General features: G+C 38.8%; 1 protein-coding gene across 3 annotated transcripts in view; it reads right to left on the reverse strand.

The window, feature by feature from the left end:
- sytl5 (synaptotagmin-like 5) overlaps window positions 1–21743 on the reverse strand; it is a 190344-nt gene extending 168601 nt beyond the window's left edge. Inside the window, exon 1 of one of the 3 annotated variants that reach the window (XM_073045563.1) lies at window positions 21324–21743. The gene's annotated coding sequence lies outside the window, so the exon portion shown is untranslated. Of the gene's footprint in view, window positions 1–20889; window positions 21154–21323 lie in introns of those variants that run through there. The other 2 variants (XM_073045565.1, XM_073045564.1) reach the window with 2 other exon arrangements.
- Between the last annotated feature and the right edge of the window lie 331 nt (window positions 21744–22074).

Here is a 22074-nt window from a genome sequence, read left to right on the forward strand (position 1 = left end):
CTCAACTATGTCCTTGATGAAAACAGTTCACATCAGATTTTGATTAATTCTGTTTGATACCGTATCTTCAATGCAATGGAGTCACTGAATATCAAATTCTGGTGTTTCTACAGAATTAGAAGTAGGATCTGATTTACAGCACAATCACAGAAGTCTCCCAATTGATAATATACATCTATTATCATACATCTATTATTAAAAATTGCATGGGTTAAACAATTTACTTAAGGTTCAGCTAATTAAGGAAACTAACCTCAGAGGAATAATTGTGCTAATTAGGATTTGATGAGTCCTGCAAATGTCACTGAGACCAAATACAAATTTGGTCTCTTATGAATAATTAAAGAATTACAGGTTAGCATTTCAACAGCATAATTATTAATGTTATTTTATAAAGTTACTGCACATATTATTAAAACTCATAGAAGAACATTCAATCATACTTGTTCTTTATGGAAATCTGTAGTATTAATAATAAGCCATGGGAATGATTCCTGTTTAGAACTAAGCATGACAATGTAGAACAGCCCACCTGAAGGAGAAGATACAGTTAAGGAGCAAAATAATTCAAAACAAAAAGTGGATATACCAACTTGCACCAAAAACATATATAACATCATCAATGAAATAATCAGCAATTACCAGTCAAATGGCCTTCTTAAATGCATAGATTTCCATGATTTATAATATACACCGGATAGACCGTATAAACTATTAAACAAGTTATAAACTGGCCATTACCAATGTAAATTAAACAAAATATCAACAGAAGTGGTTAGTGCTATTTCCCCATACAAAATCAGGTGATACAAACCAATACTACCCCCTGCCCTACCATCAAATTAAAATATTTGTAGCTCCTGCCTCTGTGTTGGGCTATGATTGAACTAAGAATTTTTTTTTAAATGACCCTCACAAGAGGGATAACTTTAGATGAGCTGAATTTACCTCAAGCTGAAAAATGAAGCATATGAATTTTTTTCTTCTTTCTCAGCTTATTTCCCTTATTTTTGATAAATCCACTCCATGGTTGGAGCTCAATAATCGTGATGCCTTGGATCACAACAAATAAACACACACAGGTAATCATTAACTGCACATCCAAAATATACCTTAAGCACAAAAATAAAGCACTCATTTGAGGCCATATTAATGTTAATAATAGTTTTGTTAGTAGAGCAATGCTGGCCATGACAGTAATACTCATACACAAGTAAATGCTGTACCAAGAATAATTAAATTTTGAGGTACAATGGATTGATTTGGGCAACTGCTTTACATCACAAAGCATTAATCATGCCAGCTGATAGCATTGTCAAGTTACCAAACATTACTGACACCACACAATTCAAATAAACGAAAGTGGAACTGCTTGGATGTCATAGCATTTCTAACAAATGTATTCACAGAAGGACTTTGACTATTTCTGACTTCCTATCACCTTGAACTTTCTTTGAGAATGAAGATCTCTACTGTCAACTATAATCAGAATTAGATGAATAACAAGAAATAAAATGAATGCATAATTTATTGTATCATTTCTTTTCCTTTGGAGCCTTCGTGGTTTGGAGATTAATCCATGCAATGATGCTCTACAAGCAGACTTGTTAAATTCAGACTGCAGGCATGGTTATGAATCATCAAATCATCACAAACATTATAAAAGGGAAAACTGATGCAACTTACATACACTCAAAATGCACAGAGCCATGAATGTCTTTAACTTCAATTTACATGTATACATTGATATTATTTATATCAAGTCAATAATATACCATGGGCAAAATATTCCTTATTGCTCATTTCAAGTTTCCATTCTTCCCGGTTTTTAAAACAAAATGTTAAAAAGTTGAGATGTATGAAACCATTATCATAAATTTTCCCATAGAATGCATTGACAAGGTTCTTATTGGCAAGAAATCCACACCACTTCTTATTGGAGGCACATTATAAATTAAGGTACTTGTGAAATGCCTTTTAAATAAATAATTCAGAAACTTTGTACCATCTGTACACTGAAAATTAGATTAGCACAGGGCAGCAAAGCAAAAACAAATTAGAACCATGCCCTTGATAAGTAAGCTAATAAGAAATAGGAGTAGGTCATCTGGCCCGTTGAGTCTACTCCACCATTCAATAAGATCATGGCTGATCTGACCATGGATTCATCTCCACTTACCTACCTTTTCCCCATAACCCTTAATTCCCCTACTCTACAAAAATCTATCCAACCTCGTCTTAAATATATTTGCTGAAGTAGCCTCCACTGATTCATTGGGCAGAGAACTCCACAGATTCACCACTCCCTGGGAAAAGCAGTTCCTCCTCATCGCTGTCCTAAATCTACTCCCCCACATCTTGAGGTTATGTCCTCTACTTCTAGTCTCACCTACCAGTGGAAACAACTTTCCCGCCTCTACCTTATCTATCCCTTTCATAATTTTATACATTTCTATAAGATCTCTCAGTCATTTGAATTTCAGCGAGTTGTCCCAGGCAACTCAATTTCTCCTCATAGTCTAATCCCTTCATCTCTGGAATCAACCTGGTGAACCTCCTCTTCACCACCTCCAAAGCCAGTATATCCTTCTTCCAGTAAGGAGACCAGAACTGCAAGCAGTACTCCAGGTGCAGCCTTATAGCCTGTATAGTTGTAGCATAACCTCCTTGCTCTTTAATTCAATCCCTCTAGCAATGAAGGCCAATATTCCGTTTGCCTTCTTGATAGCCTGCTGCACCTGGAAGCCAACCTCTGGATGTAATTCAGTTTGGTAGCAAGAAAACGCAAGCAGCTTCACCCTCTGTTCTTTCATCAGATGATACTGAATTGAGGCACAAATAGTCAACTGATTTTTTTGCATGCTCGAACATAGAAGCAAAGGAATGATTTAGCCTCTTAAACTTGTTCCACCACTCAGTGAGGTCACAGCTGACCTGTGAACTCTTAATCTACACAATTTCCCCCTCCATTTGTCTTAATCGCTTTGGTAAATAAAAGGCTGTTTAATCTCAGATTTTAAACTAACTAATCAGTCATTGATTAAATTTATGGAAGGAAGTTTCAAGGTACTTTTCCGTTGTGTATTTGTTGCCTAATTTTACTTCAGGAAAGGTTCCCAGAAACAGCACCCCCACCCAAAGCCAAAATAAAATCTCCAATATTGATGTTGTAAGTGTGCAATTAAGATTTCTTCAGGTGAAATTGTTTACCGATAGGACAGTTAAATTAAATTATTAATTGTACACAGCTTCACACAATTGAGAGTACATTAGTATATTCCACCAATTGCAATTTTAAGATATTTTTCTGTCACACAAATATTATTTTGCCTGCAGCAATTGTTTTTGAATGGAGAGAAATAATTGCACTCTGCAACTACTAGATGTACATCTTCCAGCTCAATGACTTCTTATTGATTTGTAATATCTGTATCTCAATCTTTATATATCCAAATATTACGCTACTGCTAAGTAACATTGAGTGCCAACTCTGATGAATACTGTACTGCCAAGAATTAGATACAAGTTCACAAATACAAATTACAGCACTGAACTCTCCAGCAATTGTGCTTTGTTTGCCTGGGGGTTACTTCAGCTGATCAGAATCCAGAACGGGGCATGTTTTCAGATGACAGATCTTTTGACCTGTTCATTTCACTCCACAGATGCTGCCCAGCCTGCTAAACATTTTGTTTGTTGCTCCATTACTTCCACCAATACAATTTAAGAAAAAACAACTTTCCTACTTCAGACAAGTATTGCTGTTGCCATAATATTAACATTTAAGTTTCAAAATTGCATTGGTAAAATTTAATCTAAATGCTTATGCATAATGTACAAACTCAGGCACTACAAAAAAGAACTTGCAATTGAAATTTATTAATCAACTGTTGAAATTCCAGAATAGGATATTCTTTTCACTCAATACAAGATTCAAACTAGATTAATGTATGACCTTCTAAGCAGTGTACTGCACTATACAGCCCATAAAAACATTTTACAATAGAACATGAGAGGCACTGACACTGCTCAACAGGCTGGTCCTTGAACACAATTTATTAGCGTATGTGTACACTCACCTGCTTTGTCAACAAAGCAGCCCGACAAAGTTTCCCCTAATGTTTTGAAAGCTGGCTGGACATACACTGCATTAATCCCAAGGCTTGCTGACACATTTTCCAATGATAAACAATTTAAAACTGACCTTGATTTTTATGATAGTGACGTATCAAACTACCCCCCATATTAAACTTCACTGCTTCTCCATCTAGTGTTGTATATTTAATAGAGTACTTCAGTAATATTGTAAATATTCCGCTTGATTAAGCATGCTTTGTTGTTTAAATAATTCATTGTGGTTATATAGTACTGGAATGGCATACATCATCACACCATCACGTCATATGTACGCACCTCGCTTAAAGTAAAAAAAAAAAAGAAACTAAGACCTGCACTCTTGGTCTCCCATCTTTATATTGCAATTAGTTTAATTTTTTTGGAGTTACAAAACACAATAGTGGTGATAAGGAGGTTTCAAACGAACCCAAGAGACTGCACACCCATGGAAGCACAGCGAGAGGTTAGAGTTTTTAAAAAGTACAGTGAGAAACAGACAAGTTTAAAAAGCCCAGAACATTCACCCCCCCCCCCACCCCCCCAAGCAGCACATTTTCTTTGCAAAAGGAAAGATAGCCACATTAGAAAAGGCAGAAAACGGAAGGATATACTGGGTCACAAGCAGTGAGTACCGGGTGATAATAATCATTAAAAAAAAGAGCAGAAAGGGCTGGCTGCACTGGATAGATTGATGCATTTGGTTACACAACAGATAACTGGATGCTGTATACGGAGCAGATCAAGCAGTATTTTAGAGCAAATCGAATAGCCAATGAAAAACAGGTACCAGTTTTGCTGGTACCAGCATTTTGTGTGTTGTACCAGTTTTGCTGAGTGCTTTGGATTTGAAGGCATATAGTTTGCTTAGAAATTTAACTGCTCCAACCAAACCAGCCGAATGAGCTCTGCTGTTATCAGAAAAGCAACGCAGCATCATTGAGAACTGAAACAATTGTTGATTGCAAAACACTACATTTCACAAGTGGAATCAAAAAGGAGAGTCTATTTCAGTGTACATGGCTGAACTGAAGGGGTCATCTGAGCATTGTCTGTTCAATGATGGGCTTAATGATCCACTAATTTGTGGAATCTTATAATAAAACACTTAATGAAGGCTCCTAACCAAAGCATAACTTACATTAAAAACAGCTGAGATAGCTGTATTATTAACAGAAACGCAATTGAGTTGCAGTCAGGAACAAAAGTGAGCATGAACATCTAAACAGAAGTGTGTCTGGCTGAACAAATTGTGTTACTGTTGTGGCAGGGGCTTACATACACTGGCCCAATGAGGTTTAAAGCGGAAACTTGCAGAAAATGCAACCAAGTAGAATACATACAAACAGTATGTTGGGTAGACAAAAATAAGTGGAATGCACAGGAGAGAAAAAAATGTTAAAAAGTTAAGTTGCAGTTTCAAGAAGTGCATTAATCTGTGTGCTGTTGATAAAAACTCTGATAATGATTAGAATGACACAGGACTAGGTAGCCTTGAGATATAAAATGTGAAAACCAATACCAGGCAAGCCATACACCAGAAGAGAACAGCAAATTAACTAAAATGGAATTGGACACTAGCTTGGCTGTTTCAGTCATTCTACAAAATGAGTTTGAATGGCATTTCGAAGATGCTGAGCTGGAGCCTGGATGATGCCATGACCATGTACAAGGATGGTATTAGAAAATAAATGCATTAAGGGTAAAACTGTGTTAAATGAAAATGCCACATCCAAGTTTTGCAAAGCCCATCCTGCTTCTTACACAATCCATGAAAAAGGCAGCAGAGAGCTAGATTGCATGGTGGCTGAAGGAATTCTTTCCAAGGTTGAATACAGCCCATGAGCAATGCCAGTGGTCCCAGCAGCCAAGAAGGATGGATTTGTCAGGATCTGTGGTGATTTTAAAATTACCATCAACCTAGTACTGAAAGTAGATCAATACCCTCTGTCCAGAATAGAGGAAATCTTTCTGCAGAATAATACTTCAGCAAAGTGGACTTAGCTGAGGCCTACCCACAGATGGAAACTGAAGAAGAATCGAAAGTGTTTCTCACCACTAACTCTCACAAAGGGTTTAATCACTATAACAGGCTTATTTTTTGGAGCAGCATCTGGACCTGCACTCTGGTAAAAATTTATAGATCAGGTACCGAAAGGCATTCAGTGTTTCCTGGACGACATCATTGTTACGGGCAAGGATGGCAAGGAACATCTTCAAAATCTCAAAGCAGTGTTAAAAAGATTAGATGATTATGTTGTGATCCTTTTTAGGATCTGTCAGTTATTGTACCAGGTTCCAGGTGACTGCATTCCACCCCTGAACTCACAACAACAGATCAGGAAGAAATAGCATTGAACAATGCAAAGTCTCACCTGCAAAGCAGAGAGACTTCCCTTATAAGAGGTTATCCCACAAGAATAAGAAATCCACTACAGTGATTAAATCTTTGGACCTGAATGGGACAATTTAAAATTTACAGTGTTGTGGATGTTTGTGTAGTAGTTGTATTATAGTTCACTGTGTATATAGTTGAGATGCATTTTTTCTTGAGATGGAGTTTATAGCTAAGCAGGGAGGAGTGAGGTGCATTTAATAGAGTATCAGTAATATTGAAAATGTATTGCTTGATTAAGATTTCTTTGTTGTTTAAATAATTCATTGCAGTTACATGTATGAAGTACGTGAAAGGCATACATCATCACACTACCGCATCATACGCACGTGACACGCTTAAACTAAAAAAATGAAACTAAGACCTGTTTTCTTGAACTCCCGTCTTTTTCTTGCAACTTGTTTAATGTTTTGCAGTTACAAGACATAACATCTATCACTCTGATAGCTTCCTTCATGGATCACAGGAGAAAGCATTTAACCGGAAATGTATCAGGAGTGTGCATAGACTAATGTTCAGCAGAAACTGAATCAAAAAGAAACAGACAGGAAAAGACATTGCAGACAGAACCCACCCAGTGTACTGGTTTTCCAAAAGCTCCCTTCTGGAAAGCATTAAGGGCTGTTAAAACTTTACACCATTTTACAATTTATTTTAAGAGAAAGAATTTCAATGTAATATCCCAGATGCTGTCTAAACAGAGTTTCATGAAGTCACCACAAATGGCAACTTTCCTTTCCAAATCCCATCTCACCTTATTTCTGCCAGATAAATCCAGATAAAGTTATGCACAAATCACAAAATACTTAGATAACAGAGTACAAGGGAATTTGAAACAAATTTCAATTAGCTTTCATTTAAAATAAGTACACCAATTGTTCAGAAGTTGGTTTCTTAGTTCTTTAATTATACAGTACATGTCAATCAAAAATCAGGACACTGAAGTTACTAATTCGTAATTCCTAACTTCACAAACTCCACGTTATGTAAATCAAACAAATTTCAGTTGCTGAAATAAAAAAAAAATCTCAAAGTGCTGTAAAGCTCAGTGGCCAAACAAATTGATGGAAGTAGGGACAACTCATATTTCAGGTCTGGGGCTCATCAGAACTAGAAAAGTGAAAATGTTAGTTTTAGTAACAGAAGATGCAGAAAGGGGGAGATGGGTAGATCAAAGTACAAATTGGTAATTCCAGACTAAGCTTTAATCAATGAAGGATGCTGAACAGCTGTGCCGTTGCTTGAATGCTGTTACAATCAGCCCTCCTTATCCGCGGGTTCTGCGTGCACGGATTCAACCAACCGCAGATTGGAAAACCCAGAAGTTTTCTCTTCAGTACTCGTTGTTTTGAGCATGTACAGACTTTTTTTTCTTGTTATTATTCCCTAAGCAATACAGTATAACAAGTATTTACATAGCATTTACTTTGTATTAGGTATTATAAGTAAGTTGGAACAGGTACATCTGGTATCATTTAGCGTCAGTTAGTCAAACGTTTGTCTTAGTATATAGTATATATTTTACCTTTCTATGCATATATGAACCGCAAGGCTGTGTGCTTATCCCTCTGCTCTACTTGCTTTACCAGTCATGACTGTATGGCTAAGCACAGCTCCAATGCCTTGTTCAAGTTTGCTGACAACGCCACTGTCAAAGGAGGTAACAAATCAGCATATAGGAGGGAGAGTGAAAAATCTGACTGAGTGTGACACAACAACAATCTTACACAATGTCAGCAAGGAGCTGATTATAGACTTCATGAGGAGGAAACCAGAGGTCCACGATCCAGTCCTCATCGGAGAATCAGAGGTCGAGAGGGTCAGCAGCTTTAAATTCCTCAGCATTATCTTTTCAGAGGATTTGACATGGTCCAGTACAGAAGAGCAATTATGAAGAAAGCACAGCAGCACCTTAAATTCCTTAGGAGCTTGTGAAGAATTGGCATGATATCTAAAACCCTGACAAACTTCTATCGATGTAGGAGGAGGGTATATTGACTGGTTACATCACGACCTGGTATGGAATCACCAGTTCTCTTGAACAGAAAATTCTAAGTACTACAAAAAGCCTTGTCCATCACAGGTAATGCCCTCCCTTGCTTTGAGCACATCTACACAGAGTGTTGATGCAGGAAAGCAGCATATATTAGGGACCCCCACCATCCGAGTCGTGCTCTATTCTTGCTTCTGCCCTCAGGAAGGTGGTACAGGAACCTCAGGACTCACACCACCTGGTTCAGAAAAATTTACTACCTGTCAACCATAAGGCTCTTGAACAAGAAGGGATAAATTGTCTCAACTTCGCTTGCCCATCATTGAATTGTTCCCATAAATTATGGACTTACTTTCAAGGACTCTCCATCTCACGTTCTCAATATTTATGGTTTGTTTTCTTTATTATTTCTTTTTGCATTTGTACAGTGTTGTCTTTTGCACACTGGCTGTCCACCCTGTTGGTGCGATCTTTCTTTGATTGTATTATGGTTATTGGATTTATTGGGTATGCCTGCAAGAAAATGAATCTCAGGACTGTATATGGTAACACATGTACCTTGATTATAAAACTACTTTGAACTTTTAAACTATGATCGGGTGAGACCAGAGCACACACAGTGGCTCTGTTTCTGAGCTCTCTTTCTGAACCGTGGCTTCCCTACCTACCAAAGGTCGCTTAATGCATTTTATCTATGAACCACACTCTTCTCCCATACTTCTTTGTGGTAAAGGACAGCAGTTCCCTTGGTCCTTCCCTTACATCCCACCAGGTTCAAGTTCAAATGAATCATACTTTGCAATTTCTGCCCACTCAGCTTGGATTCCTGCACCAATCATTCTTTTGAGCATTTCGAACGGATTCCTTTCTTTGCAGCTTCCTGGTCTGAAGTTCTGTCCCTATCGATCCTTCCTCAACTATTGGCACTTGATCATGCAACTGCAAGAGATGCAGCACCTGTGCCTTTACCTCTTCCTTTCCCATCGTTCAATGATCCAAACAGTCTTCCCAGATCACTGAAATGTTTCCAATTTTTCCTACCTGCATTCCGTGTTCAGAATATCACCTTCTCTACACTGAAGAAACCAAATATAGATTAAGTGGTTACTTTACGGAACAGCTGTGCTCAGTCCACAGGAATGACCCTGAGTGTCTGGATGTTTACCACGTATTTACTATCCCATTTCCACAAGAGCATAGAACAGTACAACATAGGAACTAACCCTTTGGCCACAGTGTCTGTTCCAACCACGATGCAATTAAAAATAATTGCATTTCCTTCACACGACCTATATGCCTCTATTCTTAGACTGTACATGAGCATATCTAAATGCTTTGTATATTACTGTTGTATCTGCTTCTACTACCTCCCCTGACAGCGTGTTTCGTAACTTGTTTCGTACATCTTTAAACTTTCCCCTCTTACCTTAAAGGTATCCCATCTGACATTCTAACTCAGAGGAAACAAAAAGGCACTACTTACCTTATCTAAGCGCCTCACCTTTATACACAAGTCAGTCCCTCAGGCTCTGATGCTCCAGAAAAAGAAATCCAAGTTTGCTCAACCTCTCCTTATAGCTAACACCCTCCAGTTCAGACAACATACTATTAAACATCTTTCGTATCCTCTCCAAAGCCATCAGATCTTTTCAGCAATGTGGAAGTAGAACTGCATATATTATTTCCAAATATGGCCTAATCAGAGCTGTATATAGTTGCAACATGATATACCAGGTTTTAAACTCAGTGCCCTGACCAAAGGCAGCAAGTATGCTGTATGCCACCTTTACCATTGTTATTTTGCCACTTTTAGGGGCTTTAAAGTTAAAATTAAATTTATTAGAAAGTACATACAGTATGTGTCACCAACCCTTAGATTCATCTCCTTGCGGGCATCAGTAGTAAATCCACGAAACAACAGAATCACTGAAGGGCCACGCCCAACAGGATGGACAACTAACCAATGTGCAAAAGACAACGAACTGCCAATACATAAAGAAAGAGAAAAAAGAAATAATAAGTAAACAAATAAACAATAAATATTGAGAACATGAGATGAAGAGTCCTTGAAAGTCAATCCATAGTTGTGGGAACAGTTCAGTGTTAGGGTGAGCGAAGTGGAGTAAAGTTATCCACACCGGTCCAAGAGCCTGATGATTGAGGGGTAATTCCAAAGACTCCTTGTACATTAATGCTCTTTAGGACCTTGCCATTTCCTCTATACTTCATACATTTGGCTCCAAATGTGCAATACTTCAATTATCCAGACTAAATTATCTGGCATTTCTCTACCACTATTTCCAACTAATCCACATCCTTAAGCAATCTGCCTCCTATCTGTTTTCAGAACTGACAATTTCTGTCTGTCATCCTTTTAGCTTAGTCTTTTATTTCTACAGTTGTGCCAGCTGGCATGTCCCACAGCCTTACCATTCACAAAACATTACACGGGCAAAAGTTCAACCTTATCTCAAGTGTTCCTTTAATGCAATGTTAGTGCATCTGGCTTCACCCTGTAAGATTTAATCCTTTTGCCCTATCGATCTCGACCTTCTGCTACTAAAAGCCTGCTTTCTATTGTCCCCTGTTCTGGTAAGACTTCGAACATGAAACATTAATGGTTTTGCTTTCTACAAATGCTGCTGGACTTGTAGAGTGCTTCCAATATTCTATGTTTTTATTTCATTTTAAGTAATTTTGTTCTGTTAATGATGTTTGATTTCTAAATATGGCATTGTTCTGCAAGGCAAATGCTTTGTCTATCTGCATAAAATTAATCTACTATCTTCAACAAATAATTATGATCCAGGGCAGCTAGCTTGCAGACCCCAAAAAACACAGAAGTGTTTTGGTTTGTATTTACTTATTAGTGTACTGGTGTGAGTTTAGGTCGTGAAAGTTCAGCAACTTAAGTTGAGGTTAACCAGAAAACTCTATACAAAAGTGAATTAAGGCATGCCTGAATACCTTACCAGCTTTTTAGTGTATCGCATGCACCAATAGTTTTCAGCTTTACTGCCATTGCCAGGATGCTGTTTATCAACTTCAGCTCGATGTTTAATAAATTTGTCCCTCAGAAGCTGGTGGGTAAACTGTCCTTGTAGCATCTCAACACCTCTCACTGTAAATTGACCTTGGACTTGACAGAAAGACCACAAGTAGACCAAGCTGGCAATGACGTCTCTAGCCACATCACACTCCCTCACCCCTCCAGGGCTGCGGGGTCAGCCTGCTGCTGGTGCACGACTGCACTGCCAGATCCAGCTCAAACTAGATCATCAAATGCACTGACAGCACGCCAGTGCTCAACAATGATGACAAGACAGTGTACGGAGAGGAGGCAGAGCATCTGGTAGAATGGTGGATGTACAACAACTTCAGTCTCAACATGGACAAGACCAAATAAATTATTGTGGAATTTAGGAAGGTGCAGGCTGACAACTCCTCACAACACATGAATGGGACACTAAGTTTCTAGTATGCACATAAATGACAATCTCACCTGGTCACTCAACACCACTTCCTTGGTTAAGAAAGCTATGCAGCTTCTCCACTTTCTGAGGAGACTGAGGTTCCGCTCTCCACCCTCCTCCCCCAATTCTAACCAACTTTTACATGAGCACGATTGAGAATGCCCTGACCAGCGGCATCACCTTTTGGTACAGGAATTGCAAGGCATCTCTCAAATGTCCTGCAAAGGATTGTGGGGTTTACTGAGAGGACCACTGGGGCTCCCCTTTACACCCATGAGAGATATATATTTGTTAGCAGTGCTGCAAACACAGGGCTCTTAGCATTGTCAATGTTCTCTCCCATCCATCCAGCAATTTCTTTGAACCCCTACCATTAGGCAGGAGGTACTATATACCATTAGGTCAAGGATTGTTAGGGTGGAAAACAGCTTCTTCAGACCATGGGCCTACTGAGCTCCCTGCCACCACCCAGGGCTCCTCATGTATGAAGCACCAGTGATGTTATACTGTTTACTTTTTAAACTGTGTCATAAATGCACCTTATTATTTGTTTTTTTTTGTGGTAATATTACTTGTGTCCAGTAAGTTTCATGTACGATGTTGAAGACCGTGGCCTGTAGGAATATTGTTTCATTTGGCAATATACGGGTGTACGGTTGAATGACAATAAACTTGAACATTTCTTCTGGAAGCTTCAGGAAGTTTGGGATCCCCACACAAACATGGAAGTGCTGAACGTAATGTTACTCCCCAGTGGGGCTTTTAATGCTGTGATCCGACACTCAGACTCCTCATGTCGTTCAGCAGCAGCCTTTCTGCACATTTCCAGCACGCGCTCAGAGGCAGACGCCCGCTGAAACTGCCATAGGAGGAATAAGTCAATTCATTTCAAAAAAAAAAAATCGCAAAAAGGAGAACAGCTGTAGGAGACAGAAGTAGCAACAATGAAGACATTTAGATGTTCATGAAACACAATAGATTCATGATGGAACAACCACCTGCTGGAGGAACTCAGTGGGTTGAGCACCTGCTTGGGGTGTGGGGGTGGCAGAATTCCTGTCATTTCGGGTTGAAATCTTGTATCAAAGCAGAGAAGAGAAGCAGACAGTATATAATGGAGCAGGGATATGGTGAAAGAGAAAATAAAAGAGACCCAGAGGCGCCCGGTGGACTGAGGAGGTGGGGGTGAATGGACAGATCAGGCCAGGTAGAGGAAGGGCAATATTCCCCCAAACTGTGCGGGTGTGTGACCGCACTGCAAATGAAAAGCTCCTGCACGTTTAGTCTTTATTGGAATGTTATCTTATATAATGTTAATTTTGAAATTATGCTGAAATAATTTTGTAATCTATGTTAATATAATTGTGAGATACCCTGTAATTAAGTATGTGTTAATGAATTATACATAATCATATTGTAACATTGTTACAGCGTATACAATGTTCAGCAGATCATCAGTATAAAAAGGAAAGCTCGAAATAGCTAATGTCACCGAATGCGATGTTGTATCATTTAGACCACTAAACAAAGTAAGATGGCTGTCAAGGCATTTTGCTGTTACTGCTTTAATGAGGAATTACGTAGTTTTGATCCAGCATTGCAAACAGCAAGCAAATGAATGTAATGATCCAATCAGCAACTGCTGCCTGAAGATTTTGACCAATCCAGAATATCAAGTAGCATTAACTGTCCTTAATGTTTTAGAAGATCCAGATCTTCTAAAAGATCCATCTCTTAGCAAATTCCTTCTGAAAAGCTGTTTGAATACAACTGAAGCACTGCAGGATATAAAAGCAAAAATTAACGTTACAGTCACAGTATCTTAGCGATTTCATTTACTGGAGTGACAAAGTGAAAGATCTGCTTGCATCCAGAAGTTCTGACGTCAATACTGTGCCTATTATTTGATTCATTCAACTTGGATAATAGATTTTCTCAGAATGAGTTAAGAGAACGGCAAGCTTTTGACCTTGTTGCTATTGCAAACACAACCAAATTTGAATTTGGAAAAGAGAACTTTGTACAACTGATGAAAAAAAATACTATTATGAACTATGATGAAAGCATTGCCTCAAAAATATCACATCAATTCTGTGATTTCAAATGTGTTGTTTCTAAGAAAGTTAAGACTGGCTCAATTAAGATGTTCCCTGATATGCTGAACTATGTGCTTAGAAATAAAGAACTGTCAATTCTTGTTGACATCATTGGAACATTTCAAGCTCTGGTGCTGACTGTGAATATGGATTCAGTCTTATAAATTCAATCAAGTGCAAATCCAGAAACAGACTAAAAGTGGAACATCTGGATGATCCAATGAAGATAAAAAAACATATCTTTCATCTGGATGCAAAATCAATGTGGACAATGTTTATAAACAATAGATTTGTCATAAAGACCGATGAGAAAAAGTTTACAAAATGTGAAATATTTTCTTTGTTGTACTGTATTTCATTATATCTATCAATAAATAAAAAAGAATGTGGTCTTTCAATTTTCTTTCTGAATTTTCATTGTACAGTATGTATTTACAAAAACAGTCAAGTGCCATGCAGTTTTCAGACTGTGCAAAAGTTTCCTGATCGGGTTAGTGGTTGGTCCGTGCAGCTGTAAGGAAAAAGATTACAGGAAACATTGGAAGGCAGGGTGATAGATGGAGGTAGACAGACAAAAAAAAAAAGTAGAAGATGGAGCCAGGAAGGGTGGGTGAACGTGGAGATGACTGCTGGAAGGTGATAAACAGAAATACAAATGGTGCCAGTGCTTGAATTTGATATGCAAAAAATGGTAATAATAGAACCACCGGAGTTCAGGTTCCTTAGTGCACCCAAGCACTTTTGGTCCCTGTCTCATCACTCCCATTCACCACTTTGTTGTGGATTTAACAGTTCAGTAATATTTAAGTAATATAGAGTCACAGAAACAGGTCCTTCAGCCCTTTGAGTTCATGCACAGCCATTTAAACTGCCTACTTCCATCAACCTGCACCAAGACCATAGCTCTTCACGTCCCCTACTATGCACATACCCATCCAGATTTCTCATAAACACTGAAATTGAGCTTGCACGCACGACTTTCCACACTGTCATGACTCCGAGTGAAGAAGTTCCGCTGGTGTTCTCCTTAAACTTTTCACCTTTCACCCTTAACCCATTACCTCTGGTTGTAGTCCCACCAAACCTCAGTGGAAAAAGCCTGCTTGCATTTGCCCTATTTATACCCCTCAGTTCTGTGTACCACATCAAACCTCCCATCAGTCTTCTACATTCCAAGGAAGAAAGTCCTAACCTGTTCAATCTTTCCTTATAAATCAGGTTTTCCAGAACTGGCAACATCTTTGTAAATGTTCTCTGTACTCTTTCAACCTTATTTACATCTTTCCTATAGGTAGGTGACCAAAACTGCACACAATACTCCAAATTAAGTCTCACCAACATCTTATACAACTTCAGCATAACATGCCAACTCCTCCATTCTACTCAGTACTTTTATTTATAAAGGCCAATGCGCCAAAAGCTTTCTTTACAACCCTATCTACCAGTGACTCCTTCACTTGGTCTGCTAGTGCAAACTCATACTTTGTTTTAGCCTTCTCAATTTCTTTCGAAGTGTTGTCTTGCATTTCTGATACTCCATTAGCACCTAATTTGTTCCTACCTGCCTGTACCTGCAATGCACCTCCTTTTATTCTTAATCAGGGCCTCAATATCTCCTGAAAAACAAAGGCTCCTGATACTTTTTATCTTTACCTTTTATTTTGACAGGCACATTCAAGTTTTGTAGTCTTAAAATTTGAATGCCTCCCACTTGACAGTTATACCTTTGCCAGGAAACAGGCTGTCCCAATCCACCTGTGCCAGATCCTTTTTGATGCCATCAAAATTGGCCTTTCTCCAATTTAGAATCTCAACCCATGGACCAGACCATTATTTTGAAATTAATGGTTCTCTGATCACTAGATGCAAAGTGTTCCCCTACACAAACTTCTGTCACCTGCCTTGTCTCATTCCCTAATAGCAGATCAAATATCACGTACTCACTTGTTGGGATTTCTACACTGATAAAGGAAACTTTCCTGAACATATTTGACAAACTCTATCCCATCTAATCCTTTTAGAGTATGGGAGTCCTAGTCAACATGTGGGAAGTTAAAAATCACCTACTATAACAACCTTGTGGTTTTTTTTGCAACAGTCTACAATCTCTCTGCAAATTTGTCAATAGATGAATTCTCCAGTCTGTTTTGACTGACCGCTGCTGTGACATTTTCCCTGAGGAGCCACTCCTCCTCCTCTAACCCCTCCCACTCTGTCACATCTAAAGCAATGGAACCCCAGAATATTGAGCTGCCAGTCCTGCCCCTCCTGCAACCAAGTCTCACTAATGGCTACAACGTCACAATTCCAGGTGTTGATCCATGCCCTGAGCTCATCTGATTTTTCCTTGCATTGAAATATACGCAGCTCAGGACACTAGTCACATCCTGCTCAATGTTTTGATTCCTGACTTTGTCGGAGGTCTTAAACAACGGGTCTCCACCAATTGTTCTGGCACTCGGGTTCCCATCCCCTGCAACTCGAGATTAAACCCAACCGTGCAGCACTAGCAAATCTTCCTGCTAGGATATTAGTCCCCTTGCAATTCAGGTGTAAGACATCTTTTCTCTACAGCTCCCACCTTCCTTGGCAGTGAGGTCAATGATCCAAAATTGTTATACCCTCCCTCCTACACCAACTCCTTAGCCACATGTTATACTATATAATCTTATTACTAACCTCACTAGCACATGGCATGGGTAGCAGTCCTGAGATCACAACCCTGGAGTTCCTGCTCTTATATAGTAAATATATTGTTTGATTAAATATTCTTGTTTGTTTAAATAACTCATTATAGATTATATGTAAACATACAAGAGTAGCATATATCATCACAGCACCCCATCATGCGCACATGCCTCACTTAAAGTAAAAACCCATTAACCTGGGCTCACATTATTTTCTTGCAATTACTTTTATGCTTTGGAGTTAGAAAACATGACACTCTTCATGCTGGTTGTTTCATTCCCATAGCTCTGATGCAGGTTTTCAACCCGAAAATCAACAATTCCTTTCCCTCTACAGATCCTGCTTGGCCTGCTGAGTGTTTAAGTACTTACCTTTATAAAATCATAAATGTAGTTGCATTATTTATTTAATAGTTCAGTAAATATTACTGAATTTTTGTAACAACTAGAGATTTGAAAGCATTCAGATCCTTGACAAGCTTAATTCACTGGTCTGTTTAATGAACGGATTTTTGCTTCACCTACATGATGGCAATATATCATGCAAAGTCCTGCTTCTTCACAGAAGCAAACCATTTAAGACCAGGATTGGCATTGAAAGGCAAGGTACACTAAACATTCAGGTTTATCTGAACATGGGTAGGACATAGTTGGCAGCAAGTTCTCAGGAAAAAAAGCAGGATTTAACAAAAAAACCCTCTTAAAACAGAAAACATAAGCCATAATCTTCTTGCAAGTATATTCAACCTCGGCTGTACAACTTTCCCCTTGTCATTTATATTATAAAATATTTGCATGACAGACTTCTGAAAGTATAATCAGATAACATCACAGAGGGAAACAAGATTGTTCAATCTCCTTAATCAGTAAGATTTAAAGCTGAAGCATCTTATTTTGTCCTTGCTGGATGTTTAAGGAAATCAATGTAAGCAAATGTGGGAAATTTGGAGCTTGCTCGGTAATGATCTCAACTCTCAGTACAGTACAATTCTTTTACACTGTTTCAACCAGGAACAAATGGTTTATCGTATTGTGGCTTATAATATCTGTGCAAGTTAGTTGCCATATTACCTGGATTACAGCAAGGGCACAAAATACAGGCATTGCTCGGCGTACTTTTTGCAGTGGAGGTACTATTGAAAAAAGTAAATCAAAACAAAGAACAAATGAGAATTTTCCCTGTATGACTGGACACCTACACTTCATCAGTTGAAGTGTGCATTAGCCATTGCATATCTACAAGCATTAATTCTCAGTCTAAAAGGAATGGCAAGATGTGCAAGTGGGAAAAGTGGGAAAGCTGTCTGTGGAAAGGCTGACTAAAATAATACAAACTTCCTGAATGAAAGCTGCCAAGATTTTGGACTCTCTCAACAGTCCTGAAATTCACAAATATCAGAAGAATAATAAAAATAAATTTAAGCTATTTAATATAAGGAATACAAAAATTGAGTATTTTTAGGTTACTTAATTAAAAGCCTTCTGCTATCCAGGCAATCCTGCCCATTCAATTCAATGTTTAACAGCTAGATACCCAGCATGTGGCAGTATGGCCAGGAAGTCATAACAGCTCACCTAGCATGTTATGAACTTCTTCATTTCCAACAAAAATCAAGCTTGCTGACATAAGATAAACTACAGTTGTTCCATATAGGACTTCCAGCACTGCGCAACTCACTACTTCATTGTTTCAGCTGACTTTATTACACCCTGTCTCCCACCCAGTGACATTGATTTAATTTGAAAGCTCTGATTGATTGTCTTTCGACAGAGGCTACTAAATTTATTTTAAACTAAGGAGAAAAGATTATTTATGCTAATGGTACAAGTGTGCCTTGAGTAAAACTATGCTAAAAATACAAGGCTAATTGATTTCCTGATAATTTAGAATTGTCAGCAAACATAGTACTGTGACTCATTAATGAATCAACAGCCTAGTTTACAAGTAGACACAAAGATCTAACATAAATGTCTCCATTTGAAGATTATATGCCCCGCGACATCTGTTATTTTCCAGTTTATTTAAATTAAGTTTCATGCTGCTGGACAATATATTAGAAATGCTGTGAACCCAACAATGGTAGGGCCTAGCTCATCAATTCTAACATGGAGATGACACACCCAGTGACTAAATGTGGCAAACAGAGTTAAATATGAAGGAGAAGGCAGAACTACAACAATATAGCATAGCTTCTACAATCTACAGAATGAAAAAAAATAGTCATTTTAGTATGTTAGACGCAAGTGTTTTAGTTATGCCAAATTGAACTAATATTGAATATTAAGCCATCTATGTCATCAGAACAATATGTCCAATAGCAGGATCTCAGTACTTAATATCATAAATCTGAGAAATTCTTAAGAATTGCTAAGGAAAGATCTCGGTCCGAAACATCAATGGTTTATTCCCCTCCTTTGACGCTGTCTGACTGGCCAAGTTGCTCCATAATTCTGTGGGTATTGCTCAATACCCACAGAATCTCATGTTTATGACTTCATATGTTAGTTCTGCTCCATATCAAATTCTGTTCTGGAACTCATAACTACTCCACCTTGCATACAAGAGTTCAAATGCAAAAATTAAAAGAAAATTTCAACTTGCTCTTGGCATACAATTAAACATTCTACATTCATTAATTTTGCTTAAATTAATCTACAGGAAGGGAATTACTTGAGGAAGCATCTACTGGCTTTGGAGGCGGTGCAGAGGAGGTTCACCAAGTTGATTCCAGAGATGTAGGGGTTAGACTAAGAGGGGAGATTGCGTCGCCTAGGACTGTACTAGCTGGAACTCCGAAGAATGAGAGAAGATCTTACTGAAACATATAAAATTATGAAATAGATAAGATAAAGGCAGGAAAGCTGTTTCCTGTGGTAGATGAGACTAGAACTAGGGGACATAGCTCAAGATTCGGGGCAGTGGATTTAGGATGGAGATGAGGAGGAACTGCTTTTCTCAGAGTGGTGAATTTGTGGAATTCTCTGCCCAATGAAGCAGTGGAGGCTACCTCAGTAAATATATTTAAGACAAGGTTGGACAGATTTTGGGGAATTGAGGGTTATGGGGAAAAGGCGGGTAGGTGGAGATGAGTCCTTAGTCAGATCCTATTGAATGGCGGAGCAGGCTCAGTGGACCAGATGGCCTACTCCTGGGAAACACTTACTGAATTAGTCTTGGGGAACTCCAGGTATGCGTTCAGCAAGAATGAAGGAATGGCAAAACGTTTCTGAATCAGGACATGCATTTCTTGGAAGGTGACTAACAGGTAATGGTATTCACATGCACCCATTGCCTTTGTAGTAATCTACAGTCAGGGTCCAGTGACATGTTAGAACAGCCAAACAATTGCAGTACATTTTGCTCTTGATATCTATCAGGAGTTAATGCTACTTGTTACAAAGACAACTCCTAATATTTGCTTTATTTTCTTGAAAAGCAGCTTTTGGCAGCCAATCAGATATGCAGCGTGTTTATTTGGACACAAATTTGTTGAAGTTACATACTAATATGCACCACACTCTTATTTATTAAAGATAATATTTTTGTTGCACAGTTAATGTATTATTGTTAAAAAATCCACTACAGCTACAAATTTGAAACAAGACTTCTAAAATATAGTTTACCCCCACATATTTAAAAACATACAAAGAATATTGGGGAGCTTTAATCAAGATTCTACAGATCAAAAGACAACCTGGAATTTGACTGTACAGAAATAGGACTTCCTGTAATTTTTCAGCTTCTGACAAACAGGTTAGTATAAACAGTCTACCTAAATTTCAGTAAAATAACTTTTTTGCGCATCAAAATTAAAATGATAGTGAAGTTAAAAAATAATAACAATTCCACTTGCCTTTGACATTTATACAGACTAGGAAAATGCTAAACAGCAACAAGAACTACAAAAAAAAACTCGATGAGTTTACACTGTTCCGATTGCTGCTCAGTGGGGAAACATTAATATTCCCTCCGTACGCAGACAGGCAATGGAGGTAGCGTTGAACATTATTCCGTTGCGATCGTTCAGCTAGCATTAAGCAATTAACATGTCCAATATTCAAAACGACCGAGGAACCCAAAAAGACCACCCAAAAAACTGGCACCATGCAGGTATGGCAAGATGTATCGTACCCCTTTTCCTACTTCCAGTTACCCCATTCTTCTCGCCACGAGGATTCGCGAGCTGGAGCCGCAGCTGCAACGTAGACAGTACCGAGGGAACATCCTCACTCCAGTTCGGGATGCTTCACAGCCATTCATACCCCCCCAAATTTTGTTTACGGCCACAAGGGGCAGGTTAGATCCATACATGGTTTAAAATCCATCTATTTCTAGTGTCTTAGCTTTGAACTCGCGTGAACAAGGTTTGCCACATAACCCTGCCACAAAATTTCCCTCCTATATCGATGCTGTCTGCGAAAGCAGGATCATACTGCTTTCGCTTCGATTCGGACTTAGCTCCACACCTGAATGAAGTAAACACAAACCAATGCGCCTTGTGCAAGAGCTGCTTCCACTAACACACAAATCAAGTAGTGCCCAGTTGCCACATGAAGGTGTCTCACCTTATAGCGCGGTGTTCACGGCGAGGCACCGACACAGGACCCGGCGTTCTCGTTCCCTCCCGCTCAGCTCGGTTCTAAATGCCTGTAACACTGGCGGAGATCTCGAGGGTTTGGCTGAAGCAGCTGTTGATCGTTTTTCACTCTTCCGCGTTCCTGCTTTCAGACTGATCTGAACGTTAACTTCCAGGGCTGGAGATCTCTGCCTCAAAAGGGGCGGGTCCTTCTCACCGCGACTGTGGCGAGCTTCAGACTCGCGGGAACCCAGCAATCCTCCCGGCATCGCCGAGACACAGAACTTTAGCCTCTTATCGCATCAAGGCAGCGTCTCCGGAATTTGTTAAAATTCTACACACAGAGAGAATTAGCACTACCCACTAATCCACAGAAACATTCAGGCTTCAATTGCACCTCAAATCGATCAATGAAAGTATCTTAAATCACCTGACTTGGTTCCGTAATTATTCGAATTTGGCTGAGAAGCCGTCCGTACAAATCTCATTCCTGTTGCTATTGATCATTCCCTAGTTCGTATCTAAATGTTCCTGGGTGTACAGTGAAACAAATGTTCAATGATTCTCAACAATTCAATTTAGGATACTTTCATGAGAAATCCATCATTTTATGTGTTTATAATCCGTATCAATTCCTCAGCTTCAATAACATTCCGTGTTGAATTTGTATTTAGAAAGTTACAGAGCTGCAGTATATGAAGATTTGTGACACTGAAAATACCGATTGAGCAAGATCAACA

This window comes from Hemitrygon akajei, chromosome 5 (genome assembly GCF_048418815.1).
Source record: "Hemitrygon akajei chromosome 5, sHemAka1.3, whole genome shotgun sequence".
In the NCBI taxonomy this organism is placed as follows: domain Eukaryota; kingdom Metazoa; phylum Chordata; class Chondrichthyes; order Myliobatiformes; family Dasyatidae; genus Hemitrygon; species Hemitrygon akajei.